At 43.6% G+C, this 19,985-nt stretch overlaps 5 non-coding genes across 5 annotated transcripts; 4 read left to right on the top strand and 1 right to left on the bottom strand.

Moving 5' to 3' along the window:
* Positions 1-1,677: 1,677 nt before the first annotated feature.
* On the top strand, positions 1,678-1,749 carry trnag-ccc (transfer RNA glycine (anticodon CCC)). Its single transcript has one exon. It is a non-coding gene; the product is annotated as a tRNA-Gly (tRNA).
* A 1,594-nt stretch (positions 1,750-3,343) lies between these two features.
* On the bottom strand, positions 3,344-3,435 carry trnar-ucu (transfer RNA arginine (anticodon UCU)). The gene is given in 2 exon segments: positions 3,344-3,379; positions 3,399-3,435. It is a non-coding gene; the product is annotated as a tRNA-Arg (tRNA).
* A 7,206-nt stretch (positions 3,436-10,641) lies between these two features.
* Positions 10,642-10,714, top strand: trnaf-gaa (transfer RNA phenylalanine (anticodon GAA)). Its single transcript has one exon. It is a non-coding gene; the product is annotated as a tRNA-Phe (tRNA).
* Positions 10,715-16,041: 5,327 nt separating this feature from the next.
* trnaf-gaa (transfer RNA phenylalanine (anticodon GAA)) lies at positions 16,042-16,114 on the top strand. The gene has a single exon. It is a non-coding gene; the product is annotated as a tRNA-Phe (tRNA).
* Positions 16,115-18,965: 2,851 nt separating this feature from the next.
* trnak-cuu (transfer RNA lysine (anticodon CUU)) lies at positions 18,966-19,038 on the top strand. Its single transcript has one exon. It is a non-coding gene; the product is annotated as a tRNA-Lys (tRNA).
* The last annotated feature ends 947 nt before the right edge of the window (positions 19,039-19,985 follow it).

The following is a 19,985-nucleotide window of genomic DNA, read 5'->3' as shown; positions in this document are numbered from 1 at the left end:
GTTTATCTTTACACCCTTTTTTTGAACAAGGTTGTAACCTTTGCAATTCTCCAGTCCTCTGGCACCATCCTCATATATAAGGATGTCTGGAAGATTATGGCCAGTACCTCTGCAATTTTCCCCTTTACTTCCCTCAGCATCCTAGGTTGCATCCCATCCGGACCAGTTGACTTATCTATTTTAAGTACAGCAAGCCTTTCTAGTACCTCTTCTTTCTAATTTTTTAGCCCATCCAGTATCTTAACTATATCTTACTTTACCTAGAATCTGGCAGCATCTTCTTCCTTGGTAAAGACCAATGCAAAGTAATCATTTAGTACCTCTGCCATGCCCACTGCCTCCATGAGTAGATCTCCTTGATGGTCCCGAATCGTCCCCAACCCTCCTCTTACTACCCGTTTACTGTTAACTTGTCTGTAGAAGACTTTTTGATTCCCTTTTATGTTTTCCGCTTTCTTATGCTCTCTCTTTGCCCCTCTTATTTCCTTTTTCACTTCCCCTCTGATCTTTCTCTATTGTCTCTGGTTGGCACCTGTGTTATCAACCTGACACCTGTCATACGCCACTTTTTCCCCCTTCATCTTACTCTCTGTCTCTCTTATTATCCATGGAGCTCTGGCTTTAGTTCCCCTACCTTTCTACCTCGTTGGAATGTACCTTCTCTCTACCCGAATCATCTTTTTAAAAGCCGCCCACTGTCCAATTATAGTTTTGTCAGACAATGTTGGATTCCAATTTACCGGGGCGAGATCTGTTCTCATCCCACTGAAATTGGCCCTCCTCCAATTGAGTATTTTTACTTTAAAGTTGACAGAGTCCATCTCCATAGCTATTCTAATCCTTATGAAACTGATCGCTGCTCCCTAAATGCTCCCCCACTTACACTTGCTCCACTTGGCCCGCCTCATTCCTTTGAACCAAGTCCAGCAATGCCTCCTTCCTCAGTGGGCCAGAAACGTACTGGTCGAGAATGTTATCCTGAACACATTTCAAAAATTCTTCCCCTTCTTTGTGCCTTGTATTATTGTTATCTCAGTCTACATGAGGATATTGGAAATCCCCGGTTATTAATACTCTATGGCTTTTGCACCACTCTGTAATTTCCCTGCAAATTTGCTCCTCTATATCCGTCCCACCAGCTGTTGGCCAATAGAATACACCAAGTAGTGTAATCGCACCTCTATTGTTCCTTAACTCGAACTCAGTACCCAGGAGAAATTCCCTCGTTCCTGAGCACTTTGTATTAAGCAGAAGTTAGCAGCAATCAGTGTTTGTAGTGGGACTGAGAAATGCATGAAGAGGCGGCACCCTGTAAAACAGAGCTCCAAGTATCGGTTTAAATAAAGTCCTGAACTGACAGAGCGGAGGGCAGATGAGGATTGAATTAAATCCCAATTCACTGAATCTAAACAAGGTTTAAATAAGTGAATCTGTCAGGAGTGGGATTCCTGAGTTTGTTTGTGAGCTGAAACTGGATCGGTCCCGTTCTGCAAAGAAAAAATGGCAGGCGGCTCCCAGACAGGGCTCAGGCCGGGACTGGCAGCTCTCCGCTGGTAACGGCTGGATTGGAGAGCGGGGCTCCTGCGCTGTTGTTGCTGCTGCTTCCGCCTCTTCGAGTCACTGTGGCGGTCGGTACCGATCTTCCTCCAATGGATCCGGCTCCAACTACTCACTGTCGACCTCGTGGCGCAACGGTAGCGCGTCTGACTCCCGATCAGAAGGATGCGTGTTTGAATCACGTCGGGGTCATCGCATTTTTGCAACCTTTCAGTGTCACTCTGTTTTATCGCGGGGCAGTCTTTCAGGGATTGTCTGTTCACTGTGTGTAAAATAATATTGATCATAGAACGAACACACCACAGAAGGAGGTCATTCGACCCATCAATTCCTTACCTGCCTTTTGTAAGAACAATCCCATTGGTCCCATTCCCCGTCCCTTTCCCAGTGGCCCTGCATTTTCCCCTTCAAGTATTTATCAAATTCCTTTTTGAAAGCCACGATTGAATCTGCTTCCACCAGCCTTTCAGGAAGCGCATTCCAGATCATAGCCATTCGCTGCGTAAAAAAGATTTTCCTTATGTCGCCTTTGGTTCTTTTGCCAATCACCTCAAATCTGTGTCATCTGGTTCTCGACGCTTCGGCCAATTGGAACAGCTTCTCTTTATTAACTTTATCTGAACCCTTCATGACTTTGAACACTTCCATCAAATCTCCTCTGAACATTCTCTGCTCGAAGGAGAACAATCCCAGCACGGCGTAAATGCGGTCAATTAGCTCCAATTGATTTATTTGGTAATTAAACAAAACGTGAAAGACTGGCAAGGCGTTGTGCGAACAGAGTTCACTGCTGTCAGACAATAAATCCAATCGCTACATGGGCACTGGGTTCAAATCTTACGACTGATAGAATTTCTTGCAATGTTCATTTTGACCTGTTCGCAGAAAACCCGATTGTCGTGCGATGGAGCAGAGAATGTGAAAGAAACTGAAACTGAAAGTGCAGATATTTGTTTCATCAAAGTGACTGGACACGTTTCCACAGGTGAGGGCCTCTCACCTTAAGATTCTTGCCAGCAGAGCAGGACAGATGATCAGAGTGACCGGGCTCCAGCGGCGCAATCGATCAGTGCGCGATCTTTATATGACAGGACAGGATCGGGAAATGCTCGGGTTGTTAATTCGAGTCTCAGCTAAGTCAAACGATCATTTTGCTCGTGAACATTTCGACCGGAGTTGAAGGTACAATTGGTTTGTTCCAAAATGCATCTACTTATTTGAATTGCCATATGGTTCCTCCGGTCTGCGCTGTTGCAATAGCAGATGAAATGTTTAGTATTGCTTGTTTTCCGGAGGGAGGCTGCGGAATTGGAACCAAAAACTATGGTTTTGATCCATCTAAATTTAAGGAATTTAACTGGAGTTTTAAACCAGTCGCGTCAGACCGCTCAGCCAGGATACTTTCCATCTTGCGATCTTCAGGAGCCACTTTTACAGGAATAGAATGACTGCAAGCAAGAATTCTACCCCTCAAGCACCAATGCTCGCACGGCAGCAGGATGAATGTGTCCAGTTAGAAACCTGTCTGAAGGAGCATGAAGTCTGACAGAACCGGAAGTCCAGCAGATTGACTTTCGGTCTGAGCAGATGATGAATCTCCTTCTTGAGAGCGTTTCGCCAATCCAGTTCAGAGTGGATTTAGAATCATAAATTCGGGTGTGACTGGAGCCACTTGTGTAAAATGAAGTGTCGGGTGCAGTTTCCCGTCCTTGATGGACACTAATGATCCTGTTGCGGTTTTGCTGCAAAATTTCACTTCCCAGCTCCCGATCCCTGAACTAAAATCCAACTCTGGTGGGATTCGATCCCACAACCTTTGGATGACTCCTCTAACCCTTAAGTAGAAGTCCAACACGCTGTCCATTGCGCCACAGAGTCAGTTATACGATATGAGGCAGAGCGGGGATCCTCTGCTGTGGTTGAGGCGGTCAGGCTGCTCCTGCTTCCGCCTCTCACATTCCGATAGCCGCGGTGGCGGTCTGCACCGATCGCCCTCCAATGGATCCGGCTCCAGCCGCTTGTTGTGGGCCTGGTGCAAGAACAGTCGCGTCTGACTCCAAATCAGAAGGCTGTGTGTTTTGAACCAGGTTGAAATCACAACATTTTCACTGTGGCTCAGGATCCTGCCGACTGATTTTAGATCGGGACAGTGTTTTAGGGATGGTCTGTTCAGTGTTTGTGCAACAATATAAAAATTCAATTTGATACATTAATGAGCTTTTTTTCTGTTACTTTCTGTTTACACCCTCACCCGTTTTATGTCGAAACAGTTCACAATGTTTAAAGGATGTGGTGTACAGTGTTTGTGGAATCAGAGTAATTAAATTTGATACTTTCATCTGTTCCTTCTCCAACCCAGACTCTTATAATCAGATGTGTAGCTTCACCCTGTGTAAAATAGGTTACTCAGTGATACAAATAAATCAGTAACAACCCCGAAACCTCAGCGGGTATATTTGTTCCAATGCTTTGTGATGGTCGCGATTTCCATGCAAATTTTCAATCAGCAAATCCCAAAGGGTGTTTTGGGTTTGACAAACTAATTTAAGTACTTGACTGGTTCCTGGAAATGATCAAATGGGGATTTCCTTACCCGTACAGATATAGAAATAAATATATTCCATCATTTCATAAATGACAGTTGTGTAAATAAATATATCGCGATATCCAACATGGAAAATCAGCTCTTCATATTCTTAAACAAATGTTCTCATTTTATTTTATTAATCCACTTCCGTTTCAATATAGAACATATGTTCAGAGCATCCCTCTAAACTTAAAGAATGGTAAAACAATTGCAGATTTTACAAACACATAACACGCTATCGTATAAGTAAGATTAAGGCCTGCTTTGTGAAATGTTTATTCTAATTGTCTTTATGATGTTACGAAAAGTATTTCTCGATGTTCGTCCCCAACTTAACGGAGAAACTACGATGAAAACCGAAAGGATTTTTCAAAAACTATTTGGAGCGATTTGATCGGTTCCCCTTCTCCTTTCTTTAATTATTACCTTTTGCTAATTGTTCTTCTTGATCCGTTTGCTTCATTTTTTCCTCAGTTATTTATAGTGAATTTTCTATCCGTTAACGTTCTTAAATATTTGATTTGTTTGTTCCCTTCCTCTTGACTTGCGATTTGTTGACCTTCAGGTCAAAGTCTGAAACAGAAATGTGCTTATATTCAGGCGTGACTCTGAAGTGTGAGACCGAGAGGTGATGCCGGATGTGTGACCGAGAGAACAACTGTTGGAGGCAGAACTGTCCGTAACCTAACATACCCACTGTGGCATTGCTCATGGTAAGTCGGATGACAAAGTATAATCAACATAAATGACCAAAGTCTCAGATCAGTTAGAATTGAATTACTGTTGGTGAGGCGAGTTTGTACATTTGAAGGAGTTTTTACATTTACAGCTCCAGGTAAACCTGCAAACCTCTCTCGCCTGTAGGTTACTCACCATGAGGTGTCTGCCTTTCTTTGCCCTTCTGGACTTCTGAAGTGTGATTGAACCTTACCAAAAGTTTCCTATAATTAGTAAGGAAGGAAGGTATCAGTGTAAATGTGAGATAAAAACGTGGTTGTTTCACTGGGTACCATGGGAACCAGATACACTGCTCATTTCAGTTATTTGTCCAGCAGGAAACAGAAATCATTCTCTTCAACTGTACTCGCCCGAAGGAAAAGGAAACAAACAAAACTACTCAGTACTTTGTTTTAGCTTCTTCTGCTGGTTTACGTTCACTCATCGAGAAAGTGACAGAGAGAGAGACTGAGAGATTGGATTGGCTTTTTCACTTTATAATCTATTACACTTTGTAATTATTATCAGAGACGGTTCCATCCCAACTGTCCCGTGCCTGACATTCTCATTGATACTAAGATGTGCTTTAAATGAGTTTCTACTAATTACACATTGCGGACAAAAGCTGAACGCCGAAAACTGCTCTGAAACCAGCTTTGCTTCGCAACCTTTCATGGAGATTGGTTGCTGGTTGTCGTTAAAGGAGTTTGTAAAATAAGCCCACGAGTGCATTATCCTGAAAACGTGTTTTGGACACATTCGCAGCTCAAATATCTTACATTAAATGTAACAAATATACAAATACGTCACAGGTGTTAATATTAACACATAATGATACGAGGAAGGAGGCATTGGTGGATCTGGTTCTGGAGAAAGAGGTGGGTCAATTTGAGCAAGTGTCAGTGTCATATTTAGTGAACGGTGATCATAGTATCATAAGATTTAGATGAGTTATGGAAAAGGAGAAGGAGCTATCTCGAGTAAAGTACTTAACAGGAGAAGGGCCAATTTTAATGGGTTGAGAACGTACCTGGCCCGTGTAAATTGGAATCAAAGATTTGCAGGCTAAAATATAATCGAACAATGGGTGGAGGAGATGTTTCGGGTACAGATTAGGTAGATTCCCAAGAGGGGGGAAGGTAGGGCCTGAGATCGCTGGATGACGAAAGAGATAGGGGGTAAAATGAAGCAGATAAAGGGGGTTTATGATAGATATCAGTTTGACAATGCAAGTGAGTACCGTGTACCGTGAAAAAGTAAATAAGAGGGGCAAAGAGAGAGTATGAACATAGTTTGACGGCTAACATAAAAGGTAATCCAAATGTTTTCGACAGGCATTTAAATAATGAAAGGTTCATAAGAGGAGGGGTGTGGCCGATTCGGTACCAAAAAGGAGATCTACGCATGGAGGCAGAAAGCGTGACTGAGGCACTAAAAGAGTACTTTGCATCTGTCTCTACCAAGGAAGAAGATGCTGCCAAAGTCACAGTAAAAAGGAAGGTAGTTGAGACACTGGATGGGGTGAAAATTGATGCAGAGGAGGCACTTGAAAGGCTAGCCATGCTTAAAGTTGATAAGTCACCCGGTCCGGATGGGATGCTTTCAAGGTTGCTGAGGGAGTGGAAGGGTGGAAATTTCAGAGGTCCTGGTCATAATCTTCCAATCCTCCTTAGATGCGGGGGTGATGCCAGAGGACTGGATGATTACAAATGTTAGATCCTTGTTCAGAAAGGGTGTAAGGATAAACCCAACAACTACAGGCCAGTAAAATTAAACTCGGTGGTGGGGAAGCTTTTATAAACGATGATCCGGGCCAAAATGAACAGTCACTTGGGCAAGTGTGGATTAATAAAGGAAAGCCAGCATGGATTTATTAAAGGCAAATCATGTTTAACTAACTTGATTAAGTTTTTTGGTGAGGTAATAGAGAGGGTTTATGAGGGCAATGCGTTTGATGACGACGACGACGACAACAAGAAGAACAACAACAACAACTTTATTTCGGGCCTTTAACGGAGTGAAACGACCCAAGGCGACTCACAGGTGAGATTATCAAACAAAATTTCACACTGAGCCACATAAGGAGGTATGAGGACAGATGAACAAAAGCTTGGTTAAAGAGGTAGGTTTTAAGGAGCATCTTAAACGAGGAGAGAGAGGTAAAGAGGTGGAGAGGTTTCGGGAGGGAATTCCAGAGCTTAGGGCCGAGGGAGCTGAAGGCACGGCCGCCAATGGTGGAGCAATTAAAATCGGGGATGCAAAAGAAGGAAGAATTGGAGGAGCGCTAAGATCTCGGAGGGTTGTAGGGCTGGAGGAGTTTACAGAGACAGGGAGGGGCGAGGCCATCGAGGCATTTGAAAAGAAGGATGAGAATTGTAGGGCTGGAGGAGGTTGCAGAGATAGGGACAGGTGAAGAGATGGAGGGATTTGAAAACATGGATGAGCATTTTAAAATCGAGGCTTTCCCGGACTGGGAGCCAATGTAGGTTAGTGATCACAGAGGAGGTGGGAGAACGGAACTTGTTGAGCGTTAGGATACGGGCAGCAGAGTTTTGGATGAGCTCAGTTTTATGGAGGGTGGAAGATGGGAGACGAGCCAGGAGACCATTGGAATAGTCCAGTAATCAGCTTGTCAGCAAAATTGAAGCCAATGGAACAAACAGGGGCAGTGGCAGCATGGATGCGAATTGGCTAACTGGCGGGAAACGGAGCGTAGTGGTAAACGGTTGGAAGGTATACAGTGGTGTTCCCCAGGGGTCGGTACTAGGATGGCTGCTTTTTTTGATATATATTAATGAATTGGACTTGGGTGTGCAGGGCACAATTTCAAATTGCAGATAACACAAAACTTAGAAGCGCAGTAAACAGTGAGGAGGACAGTAATAGACTCCTAGATGACATAGACAGTCTGGTGGAATGGACGGACACATAGCAGATAACATTTAATGCAGAGAAATGCAAAATGATACATTTTGGAAGGAAGAACGAGGAGATGCAAAATAAACTAAGTGGTACAATTCTAAAGGGGGTGCAGGAAAAGCGACCTGATGGTATCTGTGCACAAATCTTTGAAGGTGGCAGGAGAGATTGAGAAAGCGGTTAAAAAGGATACGGAATCTGGGGCTTTATAGATAGAGGCATAGAGCACAAAAGCAAGGAAGTTATATTAAACCTTTATAAAACACTGGTTCAGCTACAACTTGAGCATTATGTCCAATTCGGGGCACCGCAGTTTCGGAAGGATGTGAAGGCCTTAGAGAGGGTGCAGAAAAGATGCAGAAAAGAAGGTGCAGAAATGGTTCCAGGGATGAGGGACTTCAGTTCCGCGAATAGACTGGAGAAGCTCGGGTTGTTCTCCTGAGAACAGAAAAGTTTGAGAGGAGATTTGATGGAAGTGTTCAAAATCATGATGGGTTTAGATAAAGTAAATAGAAAGAAACTGTTCCCATTGGCGGAAGGATCGGGAACCAGAGAGCACAGATTTAAGGTGATTGGCAAAAAAACAAAGGCGACATCAGGAAAAAAAAAAGCAGCGAGAAGTTCTGATCTGGAAGGCACTGCCTGAAAGGATGGCGGAAACAGATTCGATCGTGGCTTTCAAAAGGGAATTGGATAAATAGTAGAAGGGAAGAAAATGCAGGGCTACGGGGAAAGAGAGAGGGAATGGGACTAACTGGATTGCTCTTACAAAGAGACGGCAAAGACTCGATGGGCCGAATGGCATCCTTCCAAACTCCAACGATTCTATGATTTGTCAAGCTCAAAGTGCTTGCTACTTCAGTGAGAGGTCCGTCTGTACAAAGAACGAGCACTTCCGCGTTACAGTTCAGCAGTCCTTTCCTTGTTGGCTCCGGAATTAATACAAATACGGCTTGTGTTACTTTGTTGTTTAATTCAGAAATGGGGTAAATATCAGATAGAATAAAAAGGCACTGCTGGGAATGGAACCGAGGACCTCTTGTGAAGAAAATGGCAATTTGCCCAGCTTTTGCAAATTGATGATACAAATTAAGCTGCAACGACCCCACCTCCTCTTCCTGATATCTACCTCTCACTGTCTGTTAGCGTTTGAGGCAGTTTGTATTTTTCTATTTCTCTTGTCTATTTCGCTGTGTTTACCGATACTCTGTATCTCTCGCTGTGTTTACCGATACTTTGTATCTCTCGCTGTGTTTACCGATACTCTGTATCTCTCGCTGTGTTTACCGATACTCTGTATCTCTCGCTGTGTTTACCGATACTCTGTATCTTTTGCTGTGTTTACCGATACTCTGTATCTCTCGGTGTGTTTATCTCTCTGTGTCAATCGTGGGCTGATTCTGAATAAACAATGAATTAAATGAGGAGTTTTGGACACTGAGGAACCAATGAGCGAAACTTTATTATAATATATTGTTTATTGTGAAACAGCAAAGAAAACATTGCATTTTGAACGATTGAGGTTCAGTTCTGTGCAAAAAGAAACTGAGACCACAAGGTGTTTGCAACAAGCTGCCTTTTAAGTTGATCAGGCTCGCTAACATTGCAGCACGAGGTGTCGACTCCGCGCTGATGATCTTCATGTGCATCCGGGCCTTTCAGACACTTCGTGTGGCACAGGAGCTTTCCAATCCCCTGGACACCGACACATCCGTCGAAGTAGCAGGACCGACATCTCGCCCCCTTTGCCAGACTTCAGCAAATTTAACGCTGAAAATACAAAACAGGACGTGTCGTGAGAGTGCGCTGTTGTTTTATAAAGTGTGGGAGTCCATATATGAGTGCGATGTTTATATATGAACTGTGTGTGTATATATGAGTGTGATGTTTAAATATGAACAATGGGTGTGTATATATGAGTGTGATATTTATATATGAACTATGTATGGGTATATATGAGTGTGATGTTTATATATGAACTGTGGGTGTGTATATATGAGTGTAATATTTATATATGAACTGTGGGAGTCTATATATGAGTGCGATGTTTATATATGAACTGTGGGTGTGTATATATGAGGGTGATATTTATACATGAACACTGGGAGTGTATATTTGAGTGCGATGTTTATATATGAACTGTGTGTGAAAATATGAGTGTGATGTTTAAATATGAACAATGGGTGTGTAAATATGAGTGTGATATTTATATATGAACTGTGGGTGTGTATATATGAGGGTGATATTTATACATGAACAGTTGGAGTGTATATATGAGTGTGATATTCATATATGAACTGTGGGTGTATATATATGAGGGTGATATTTACACATGAAGAGTGGGAGTGTATATGTGAGTGTGATATTTATATATGAACTGTGTGTGTATATATTAGTGCGATGTTTATATATGAACTGTGGGTGTATATATATGAGTGTGATGTTTGTTTATGAACTGTGGGTGTGTATATATTAGTGCGATGTTTATATATGAACTGTGGGTGTGTATATATGAGCGTGATGTTTGCAAATGAAGTATAGGTGTATATATATATGAGTGTGATGTTTTTATATGAATTGTGGGTGTGGAAACATGAGTGCGATGTTTATATATGAATTGTGGGTGTTTCTATATGAGTGTGATGTTTATATCTGAATTGCGGGTGTGTATATATGAGTGCGATCTTTATATATGAACTGCGGGTGCGTATATATGAGTGCGATGTTTATATACGAACGGGGGGTGTGCACAGATGAGTGCGATGTTTTTATTTGAATTGCGGAATGAACAGGAGCTGCAATTCCTCCTGGGGTTATGTTTTCTTCCAAGACAATGATGTAAAGGAGCACTTTAGCAAGCGGCCAAAATAGCTCAGTTGGGAGAGCGTGAGACTGAAGATCGAAAGGTCCTTGGTTCAATCTCGAGTTTCGGCAGTTTTTGGTTGTTGAGTTTCTTCATCCTTGCTTCGATTTTCGCATTTCATTGCAGTGAAATTTGATACCAGCCACTGAAGGATTGGGGATGAAATAGAGAGGCATCAAGGATGGGAAATATTTTTTCGTCTTGATTTAGTTTTTATTTCTCTGTTACCTTCTGCCTTTTTCTCTTGTTTTTTCTCTCTCGGTGCCGGGGGACAATTTCATTTGATGCATTTGTCCTAAACCGATGCCTTTTCCACATCTCGGGGCGGTCAGACCCTCTCTGTCTGTCTGTTGCTGCTAATGATTATTAATGGGGACAGGCCGCGAGTTAAACGTTTCTCTGCAAACCGGAGAAAGAAAAATAAAAAAGAAAGACGTGTTTCTCCGGCCCATGGGCAAAGTTGCAATGGATGTTATTCAATAACACTGTCCCCGTGAATTTGTCTGTGGACCTGTTTGTAAGGCTTGCATTTTAAAAGTTACAAAAACCCGAAATAAATAAAGCAAATTGGAAGAATGGAATTCATGATCATGACATTACCGCATATTCTTTGCAAATGAGCTAACCGGCGGTCCGAACGGCTGTTTCATTAATTGTTGTACCTGTATGCTGGTTGGTTACGATTTCTGTACTTGGACCCCGAAATCTCCCTGCTCCTCCACAGTTCCTTTTTTCTCACCATTTAGAAAATAGCCTGATTTATCTTTATTAGATTTAAAGTGGATCACCTCGCTCTCCCCCACATTGAACTCTATTTGCCGCAGTTTTGCCCAATCACTTAATCGATTTATTCCCTCTTTTCAACGTCCTGCTTCCATCCACATGACTTATTGCGCCACCAGATGGCTGCGTGTTCAAAACACGGGGTCACCGTTACTTCTCGAGCTGATCGGATTCTGGATCGTTCCGGATTGAATATTTTATCTGCTTTTTCTCAATAAACAGAATCTTGCTCTAAAGTCTGCTTCCCTGGTTCCCAAATTTCAGGAAGGCGTCTCATTCTGCCCTTGACTTTTGATCTTGACCTGCAGTTGAAACTTTTGCAAAGAGGGAAATAAGTCGCCAAATCGCTCCACGTGAATCGGAAACGCTTTGGGAAGAAGTTCAGTTCAAACAATCAGGACTTTAAAGGCACCTCAATGACCTGCACTTTCATTGAATGAGTTTTGTTCGCCTCTCGGCTTTCATCTCACTGAAGTGAAGAGTGTGACCGCCTTGTATCTGTCAGCGTGCAAGTGACGAGTTTGGGGTGAGCACGGGTCGTCTTTATTTTTGAAATCTCACCAAGCAACAGGGAAAAGAAACTTCGAATCAAACTGTCCCTGTCAGTGATGAATTGAAGTGAATATCGCTCCAAGCAGATCTGGACAATGAGCAGCGCAGCCGCACAGGAGTCCCAAATCCACCCTCTCGCCACTCGGCAATCACAACTTTACTCCGGCCCAGTATCGCCACGCTGAAATCAAGTATTTCTCGAACACATTTTTTTTAACATCATAGTTACTGGTGTTAAAGTGAAGACTACCGTCCGCTTCACTGTAAGTGCAAGAGACAACTTTGTAGACACCGTGTCGTGTCACAGAGCTGCTCCTTGGACCTGCTCATTTCATCTCATCTCATTTTCAGCAAACCTGAATATTACTGGAACATAGAATGGCGAATCACAGCTCAAAAGGTCAATCCTCTCTACCACGAGGGGACTGAGTCTTCCAACATACGGTGGTTAATGACAAGGTTGGCTTCATGTGCAGAAATAATACAGCACAGATTTTCACTCATGCAAGCTGCACACCCTTTATTTTGGAAAAGTAAACTGATAGTCAGACAGCGGATATATTAATCGCGGCAAGCTGAAGCTTTAGCTCGGTGAATTAGTCCTTCAGCAACTACAAAGTTGTGTTTCTGTGGCGCAATTGTTGGTTCAAGCTCCACCCGGTGAACGCTGGGTAGTAACTTTCACCTGAACATTCAATGTCTCGCGTTTCCAGCATTCGAATGTGTGTCCTGTCTGAACGAAAATATACAGGTGAGGTGCCTGAGGATTGGAGGGTAGCAAATGTTGTGCCTTTGTTTAAGAAGGGCGGCAGGGAAAAGCCTGGGAACTACAGAACGGTGAGCCTGACATCTGTAGTGGGTAAGTTGTTAGAGGGTATTCTGAGAGACAGGATCGACAGGCATTTGGAGAGGCAGGGACTGATTAGGAACAGTCAGCATGGTTTTGCGAGTGGAAAATCATGTCTCACGAATTTGATTGAGTTTTTTGAAGGGGTAACCAAGAAGATAGATGAGGGCTGTGCAGTAGACGTGGTCTGCATGGACTTTAGCAAAGCCTTTGACAAGGTACCGCATGGTAGGTTGTTACATAAGGTTAAATCTCACGGGATCCAAGGTGAGGTAGCCAATTGGATACAAAATTGGATTGACGACAGAAGACAAAGGGTGGTTGAAGAGGGTTGTTTTTCAAACTGGAGGCCTGTGACCAGCGGTGTGACTCAGGGATCGGTGCTGGGTCCGTTGTTATTTATATTAATGATTTGGATGAGAATTTAGGAGGCATGGTTCGTAAGTTTGCTGATGACACCAAGATTGGTGGAATTGTGGACAGTGAAGAAGGTTATCTAGGATTGCAACGGGGTCTTGATAAATTGGGCCAGTGGGCCGATGAATGGCAGATGGAGTTTAATTTAGATAAATGTGAGGTGATGCATTTTTGGTAGATCGAATCGGGCCAGGACCTACTCCGTTTATGGTAGGGCGTTGGGGAGAGTTATAGAACAAAGAGATCTAGGAGTAAAGGTTCATAGCTCCTTGAAAGTGGAGTCACAGGTGGAGAGGGTGGTGAAGAAGGCATTCAGCATGCTTGGTTTCATTGGTCAGAACACTGAATACAGGAGTTGGGATGTCTTGTTGAAGTTGTACAAGACATTAGTAAGGCCACACTTGGAATACTGTGTACAGTTCTGGTCACCCTATTATAGAAAGGATATTTTTCAACTCGAAAGAGTGCAGAAAAGATTTACTAGGATGCTGCCGGGACTTGATGGTTTGACTTATAGGGAGAGGTTGGATAGACTGAGACTTTTTTCCCTGGAGATTAGGAGGTTTAGGGGTAATCTTAAAGAATTCTATAAAATAATGAGGGGCATAGATAAGGTAGATAGTCAAAATATTTTCCCAAAGGTAGGGGAGTCTATGACGAGGGGGCATAGATTTAAGGTGAGAGGGGAGAGATACAAAAGGATCCAGAGGGGCAATATTTTCACTCAAAGGGTGGTGAGTGTCTGGAACGAGCTGCCAGAGGCAGTCGTCGAGGCGGGTACAATTTTGTCTTTTAAAAAGCATTTGGACAGTTACACGGGTAAGATGGGTATAGAGGGATATGGGCCAAGTGCAGGCAATTTGGACTAGCTTCGTGGTATAAACTGGGCGACATGGACATGTTGGGCCGAAGGGCCTGTTTCCATGTTGTAAACTTCTGTGATTCTACACCGTGAACATTGCCAGCTGAGTGCGTCTAATTTTCCACCATTTAATCTGCTGTCTGAAAAATATTCAAAAAAAACGAGATTGGCTTGAAATAATTCGGATTACTTGTTGTTTCCACAATGAATGACACTCCCTTTATTTTGGAAAAGTAAAATGGTATTCACATTCCGACAGGTTTCAGCTGATTTGTGAGAGATCTTTCAAGGATCAATCTCTGGTTAAGGCGGCCTTTTTATCTCTCTCTCTCTCTGTTGGCAGAATCCAAAATGAAATTGGAGTTGGACTAATCAAGCAAGAAATCAGGAATCACTTTCGCAAACAAAATACGGCCGGAAGCTGGAACTCTCTCATCCCAAAGGATGTGGATTGAGGCTCAGTTCAAATTTTCAAGTCTGATATTGATAGATCATTTTCTGGTTCGGTTACCAAGGGATATGAGTCCAAGGCGGGGAAACAGAGATGAATTACTGATCACCTCATGATCTAATTGAATGGGCAAGCAGGCTCGAGGGGCTGAATGTTCTTCTCCTGTGCCGATGTTACACTCCTGCTCAGTGCGGGGCTGGGCGACTGGTAAAAGTCATCAGACTTGACTCCAGAATGATACTCGGGTGTTCAGATTCAGCCACCTTGGGATTGTCGGACAAACTGAACCCCGACAGCAGCGTCACCACCTGCCTCTCTGCAATGATAGGATGAGAAGGAGCCCTGCCGCTGGCCAGGCGAGCTCAGTCGGTGAAGCACGAAATTCCGAACCTCGGGGTCTTGGGTCTAAAGCAAATATTGGGGGTTTTGAGTTCTATTTTTCACAGTGGGTGAAAAAGGTTCAAAGTGCAACCTCTGATCTCCAGTTCATGAAATCCAGTTATTTTAACAGACACAACACTGAGCTGTGTGAAAGGAAACCGTGAGCGTTGCCAAATATCCAGTCCGTCCCGATACTATCTTCTCATTCCTTCCACATGGGACACGGCAGATACCGTTTCAATAGGTTTCATTTCTGCTGTTATTAAAAATGTTGATAGTTAGGATGTGTAATATTAAGAAGATGCCAACTCTGGATCCATTCGCCTCTCTGATACCTCCTGATACCCACTTACCCTCCTTGATTCTCCCTGATCTCCTCATCTTCTCTTATACCCTCAGTGAGTCCATTATCCTCTTTCAACCTTGTCAGCGCCCTTTACACTCTCTGATACCCGCAGTCCTCACACACTGATACGCCCTGAGAGTCCTTACACTCTCTGATACCCTCTGGCAGTCCTTCCCCTCTGTGAGATCTCAATATACTCTCTGATCCCCTCTGACTGCCCGCTCCCCTCTTTGAGCCCCGTTACACACTCTGATGCCCTCTGATAGTACCTTCTCCAATGGATCGCCACTCAGAAGCGATAAGACGCCCTGAGGCCTTCTCAGAACCCATTACCGTCCCTGCTATCCAAGTGCGGTGTAACTTCACAGGTGAATCGACCGGTCTGTGTTCAGGATGAGATCCAGACTTTGATCGGTCGCTGCTGCTTCCGCCTCTGAGAGCTCCATCGGCGGTCGGTACCGATCTTCCTCCTATAAACTGGGTGTGGATGTGTGAGTGCGCTGTTGATTTATAAACTTTGGTAGTTTACGTATGACAGCGATGTTCATATATGAACTGTGGGTGTATCTCTATGAGTACGATGTTTGCATATGAACTGTGGGTGTATCTCTATGAGTGCGATGTTTGTATATGAACTGTGGGTGTATCTCTATGAGTGCGATGTTTATATCTGAACTGTGGAATGAACAGGAGGGGCAATTCCTCCTGGGGTTATATTTTCTTCCACGACAATAACCCAAAGTAAGTATAAGATGTAGAGCCTAAATAGCTCAGTTGGGAGAGCGTTAGACTGAAGATCTGAAGGTCCTTGGTTCAATCCCGAGTTTCGGCAGTTTTTGGTTGTTTACTTTCTTCTTCCTTGCTTCGATTCTCGGATTTATTTGCAGTGAAATTTAATTCCCGCCACTGAAGGTTTGGGCATTGAACAGAGAGACATCAAGGATGAGAAATATTTATATCGTTTGTATTTGGCTGTTATTTCTCTGTTACCTTCTGCCTTTGTCTCTTGGTTTTGTCTCTCTCGGTGCCAGGTGACTATTTGATTTGTCAGAAACTGATGCATTTTCCACATCTCGGGGCGGTCAGACCAGCTCTGTCTGTCTGTTGCTGCTGATGATCATTAATGGGAACAGGCCGCGAGTTAAACGTTTATCTGCAAATTGGAGAAAGACAAATCAAAAGAAAGACGTGTTTATCCTGTCCAGGGGCAAAGTAACAACGGATGTAATTCAAAAAACGGTCCCCGTGAATTTTTCTGTCGATTTTCTTTGTAAAGCTTCGATTTCAAAAGTTACAAAAACGCGAAATACATAAAGTAAATTACAAGAATCGTGTCCGTGATGATTATGTTACAGTATACTCTTTGCAAACGAGTTAACCGGCCGTACCAACGGCACATTAGGCTGTTTTACTAATTTTTGTACCTGCAGCGATTTCTGTACTTGGACCCATAAATCTCTCTGCTCCTCCACAGCACCGAGTTTCTCACCATTTAGAAAATACTCTGATTTATCTTTCTTAGATTTAAAGTGTATGACCTCGGTCTCCCCCACATTGAACTCTATTTGCCACAGTTTTGACCACACACTTAATCTATCAATTCCCACTTTTCAATTTCCGGCTACCATTTGCATTACATCCTGCGTCACCAGAAGGCTGCGTGTTCAAAACACGGGGTATCCGTTGCCTTGAGAGCTGATAGGATTCTGTATCGTTCCGGAAAGAATGTTTCAGCTGCTTTTTCTCAACAAACAGAACCTTGCTCTAAATTCTGGTTCTCTGGATCTCAAATTTGAGCAAATCGTTTCATTTTGCCCTCGACTTTTGATCTTGTGCTGCGGATGAAACTTTTGCAAAGAGGGAGAAGAAGTCCCCAAATCGCCCCACGTGTATCTCAAACGCTTTGGGAAGAAGTTCTGTGGAAACAATCAGGAATTTAAAGGCACCTCAATGACCTGCACTTTAATTGAATGAGTTTTTTTCGCCATTGGAATCGACGTGAAATCGCTGTCGGCTTTCATCTCACTGAAGTGGAGAGTGTGGCCGCCTTGTATCGGTCAACGTGTTAGTGACGAGTTTGGGTTAAGCACGGGTCGCGTTTATTTCTGAAATCTCACCAAGCACCGGGGAAAATAAACTTAGAATCAAACTGTCCCTGTAAGTGATGAATTGAAGGGAATATCGCTCCAAACAGATCTAAACAATGCGCAGCGCAAACGCACAGGAGTTCCAAATCCACCCTCTCGCCACTCGGCAATCGCATTAACTGAACTTTACTCTGGCCCAGTGTCACCGCGCTGAAATCGAGTCTTTCTCGGCCACATTTTTTCTTAACATAATAATTACTGGTTTAAGAGTGAAAATTGTCGTCCACTTCAATGTAAGTGCAAGAGACAACTTTGTTGACATCGTGTAGTGTCACAGACCTGCTGGTTTGTCCCGCTCATTTCATCTCATCTCATGTTCAGCAAACCTGAATATTACTGGAACAGAGAATGGCGAATCACAGCTCAAAAATCAATCCTCACTTCCACGAGCGGACTGAGTCTCTCAACATACAGGTGTTTAATCGCAAGGTGAGTTTAATTTTCAGAAATAATACAGCACAGATTTTGACTCGTGCAAGCTGCACACATTTTATTTTGGAAAAGTAAACTGATTGGAAGAAAGCTGTTACATTGAGTGCGGCAACCTGAAGCGTCAGCTCGATGAATTAGTCCTTGAACATTTGCAAGTTCTGTTTCTGTGGCGCAATTGGTTAGCGCGTTTCGCTGCGAACTGAAAAGTTGGTCGTTAGAGGACACGAAGGCAACCTTTTACCTTAACATTCATTGTCTCGCAAATTCTTGGGTTCGAATGTGTGTCTTGTCTGCCAGAAAATATACCGCAAGCATTGCCAGCTGAGTGCGTCTGATTTTCCACCATTTATTCTGCGGTTGGATAACAGGCATATGAAAAATATCCAAAAAAACGAGGTTGGCTTGAACGAAGTCGGAATACTTCTTGACAGAGAAGTTTCGAAGGTTGCAAGCGAGCTCCTTCACACTGACATGGATATTTCTGCAGTGAGCGACATCAGACTGTTTCCACAATGAATGTCACTCCCTTTATTTTGGAAAAGTGAAATGGTATTCACATTCCGACTGGTTTCAGTTGATTTGTGAGAGATCGCTAAAGGATCAATCTCCGGTGAAGACGGCCTTTTTCTCTCTCTCTGTTGGCCGAATCCAAAATGAAATTGGAGCTGGACTAATCATGCAAGAAATCAGGAATCACTTTAGCAAACAAAATACGGCCGAAAGCTGGAACTCTCTCATCCCAAAGGATGTGGATTGTGGTTCAATTCATAATTTGAAGTCTGATATTGACAGATCGTTTTTCGATTCGGGTACCAAGGAATATGAGTCCAAGACGGAGAAACAGAGATGAATTGCAGATCAACTCATGATCCAATTGAATGGGGCAGCAGGTTCGAGGGGCTGAATGGCCTTCTCTTGTCCCGATGTTCCGATACTGCTCAGCGCGGAGCTGGACGAATGGTAAAAGACATCAGACTAACTCCAGAATGAAAAAACGGGTGTTCAGAAGTCGATACCCTGAGATTGTGGAACGAACTGAACTCCTGCAGCAAAGCCAACAGTTGTCTCTCTGCAATGATAAGATGGGAAGAAATTCAGCCGACGGCCCGGCTAGCTCAGTCGGTAGCGCATGAGCCTCTTGATCTCAGGGTCGTGGGTTCGAGCCCCACGTTGGGCGATTTGTGTTGTACTTTTCACACTCGGTGATAAAATTTTTAAAGTGCAACCTCTTGTCTCCAGATTCGAAACAGGCACCACCCTGAGCTGTGTGAAAGGAAACCGTGAGCGTTGCCAAATATCCACTCCCTATCGATTCTACCTTCTCGTTCCCTCCGCATGGGACACGGACAGGTTATCGGTTCAATTGGATTCACTTTTTGTTGTTATTAAAAATGTTGAAGGTCAGAAAATGTAATATTTAGGAGATGCCAACGCTGGAACAATTCGCCTCTCTGATACCTCCTGATCCCCCCTTACCCGATTTGATTCTCCCTGTGCTCCTTATCATCGCTGATACGCTCTGTCTCTTACCTTCTCCGATACCCTCAGAGAGTCCATGATTCACTTTGAACCTTGTCACCGCCATTCACCTGCTCTGATACCCATTGATTGCCCCTTGCACAGATGCGCCCTGAGCCGCCATACACTCTCCCATACTCGGCAGTCCTTCCCCTCTCTCAGATCTTAATACACTCTCTGATGCCATCTGACTGCCCGCTCTCCTCTTTGAGCCCCCTTACACTCTCTGATGCCCTCTGATAGTAACTCCCCTCTCTGAGATGCCCTTGCCACAATGGATCGCCACTAAGAAGCGATTCGACGCCCTGAGGCCTTCTCAGAAGCAATTACCGTCCCTGCTATCAAAGTGCGGTGTAACTTCACAGGTGGATCTACCGGTCTGTGTTAAGGATGAGATCAAGAGTTTGATCGGTCGCTGCTGCTTCCGCCTCTGAGAGCTCGATCGGCGGTCGGTACCGATCTTCCTCCCACAAACTGGGTGTGGATGTGTGAGTGCGCTGTTGATTTATAAACTTTGGTAGTTTACGTATGACAACGATGTTTATATATGAACTGTGGGTGTATCTCTACGAGTACGATGTTTATATATGAATTGTGGAATGAACA

This window comes from Heptranchias perlo, chromosome 20 (genome assembly GCF_035084215.1).
Source record: "Heptranchias perlo isolate sHepPer1 chromosome 20, sHepPer1.hap1, whole genome shotgun sequence".
NCBI lineage: Eukaryota > Metazoa > Chordata > Chondrichthyes > Hexanchiformes > Hexanchidae > Heptranchias > Heptranchias perlo.
This window is presented reverse-complemented; position numbering and strand designations above follow the sequence as displayed.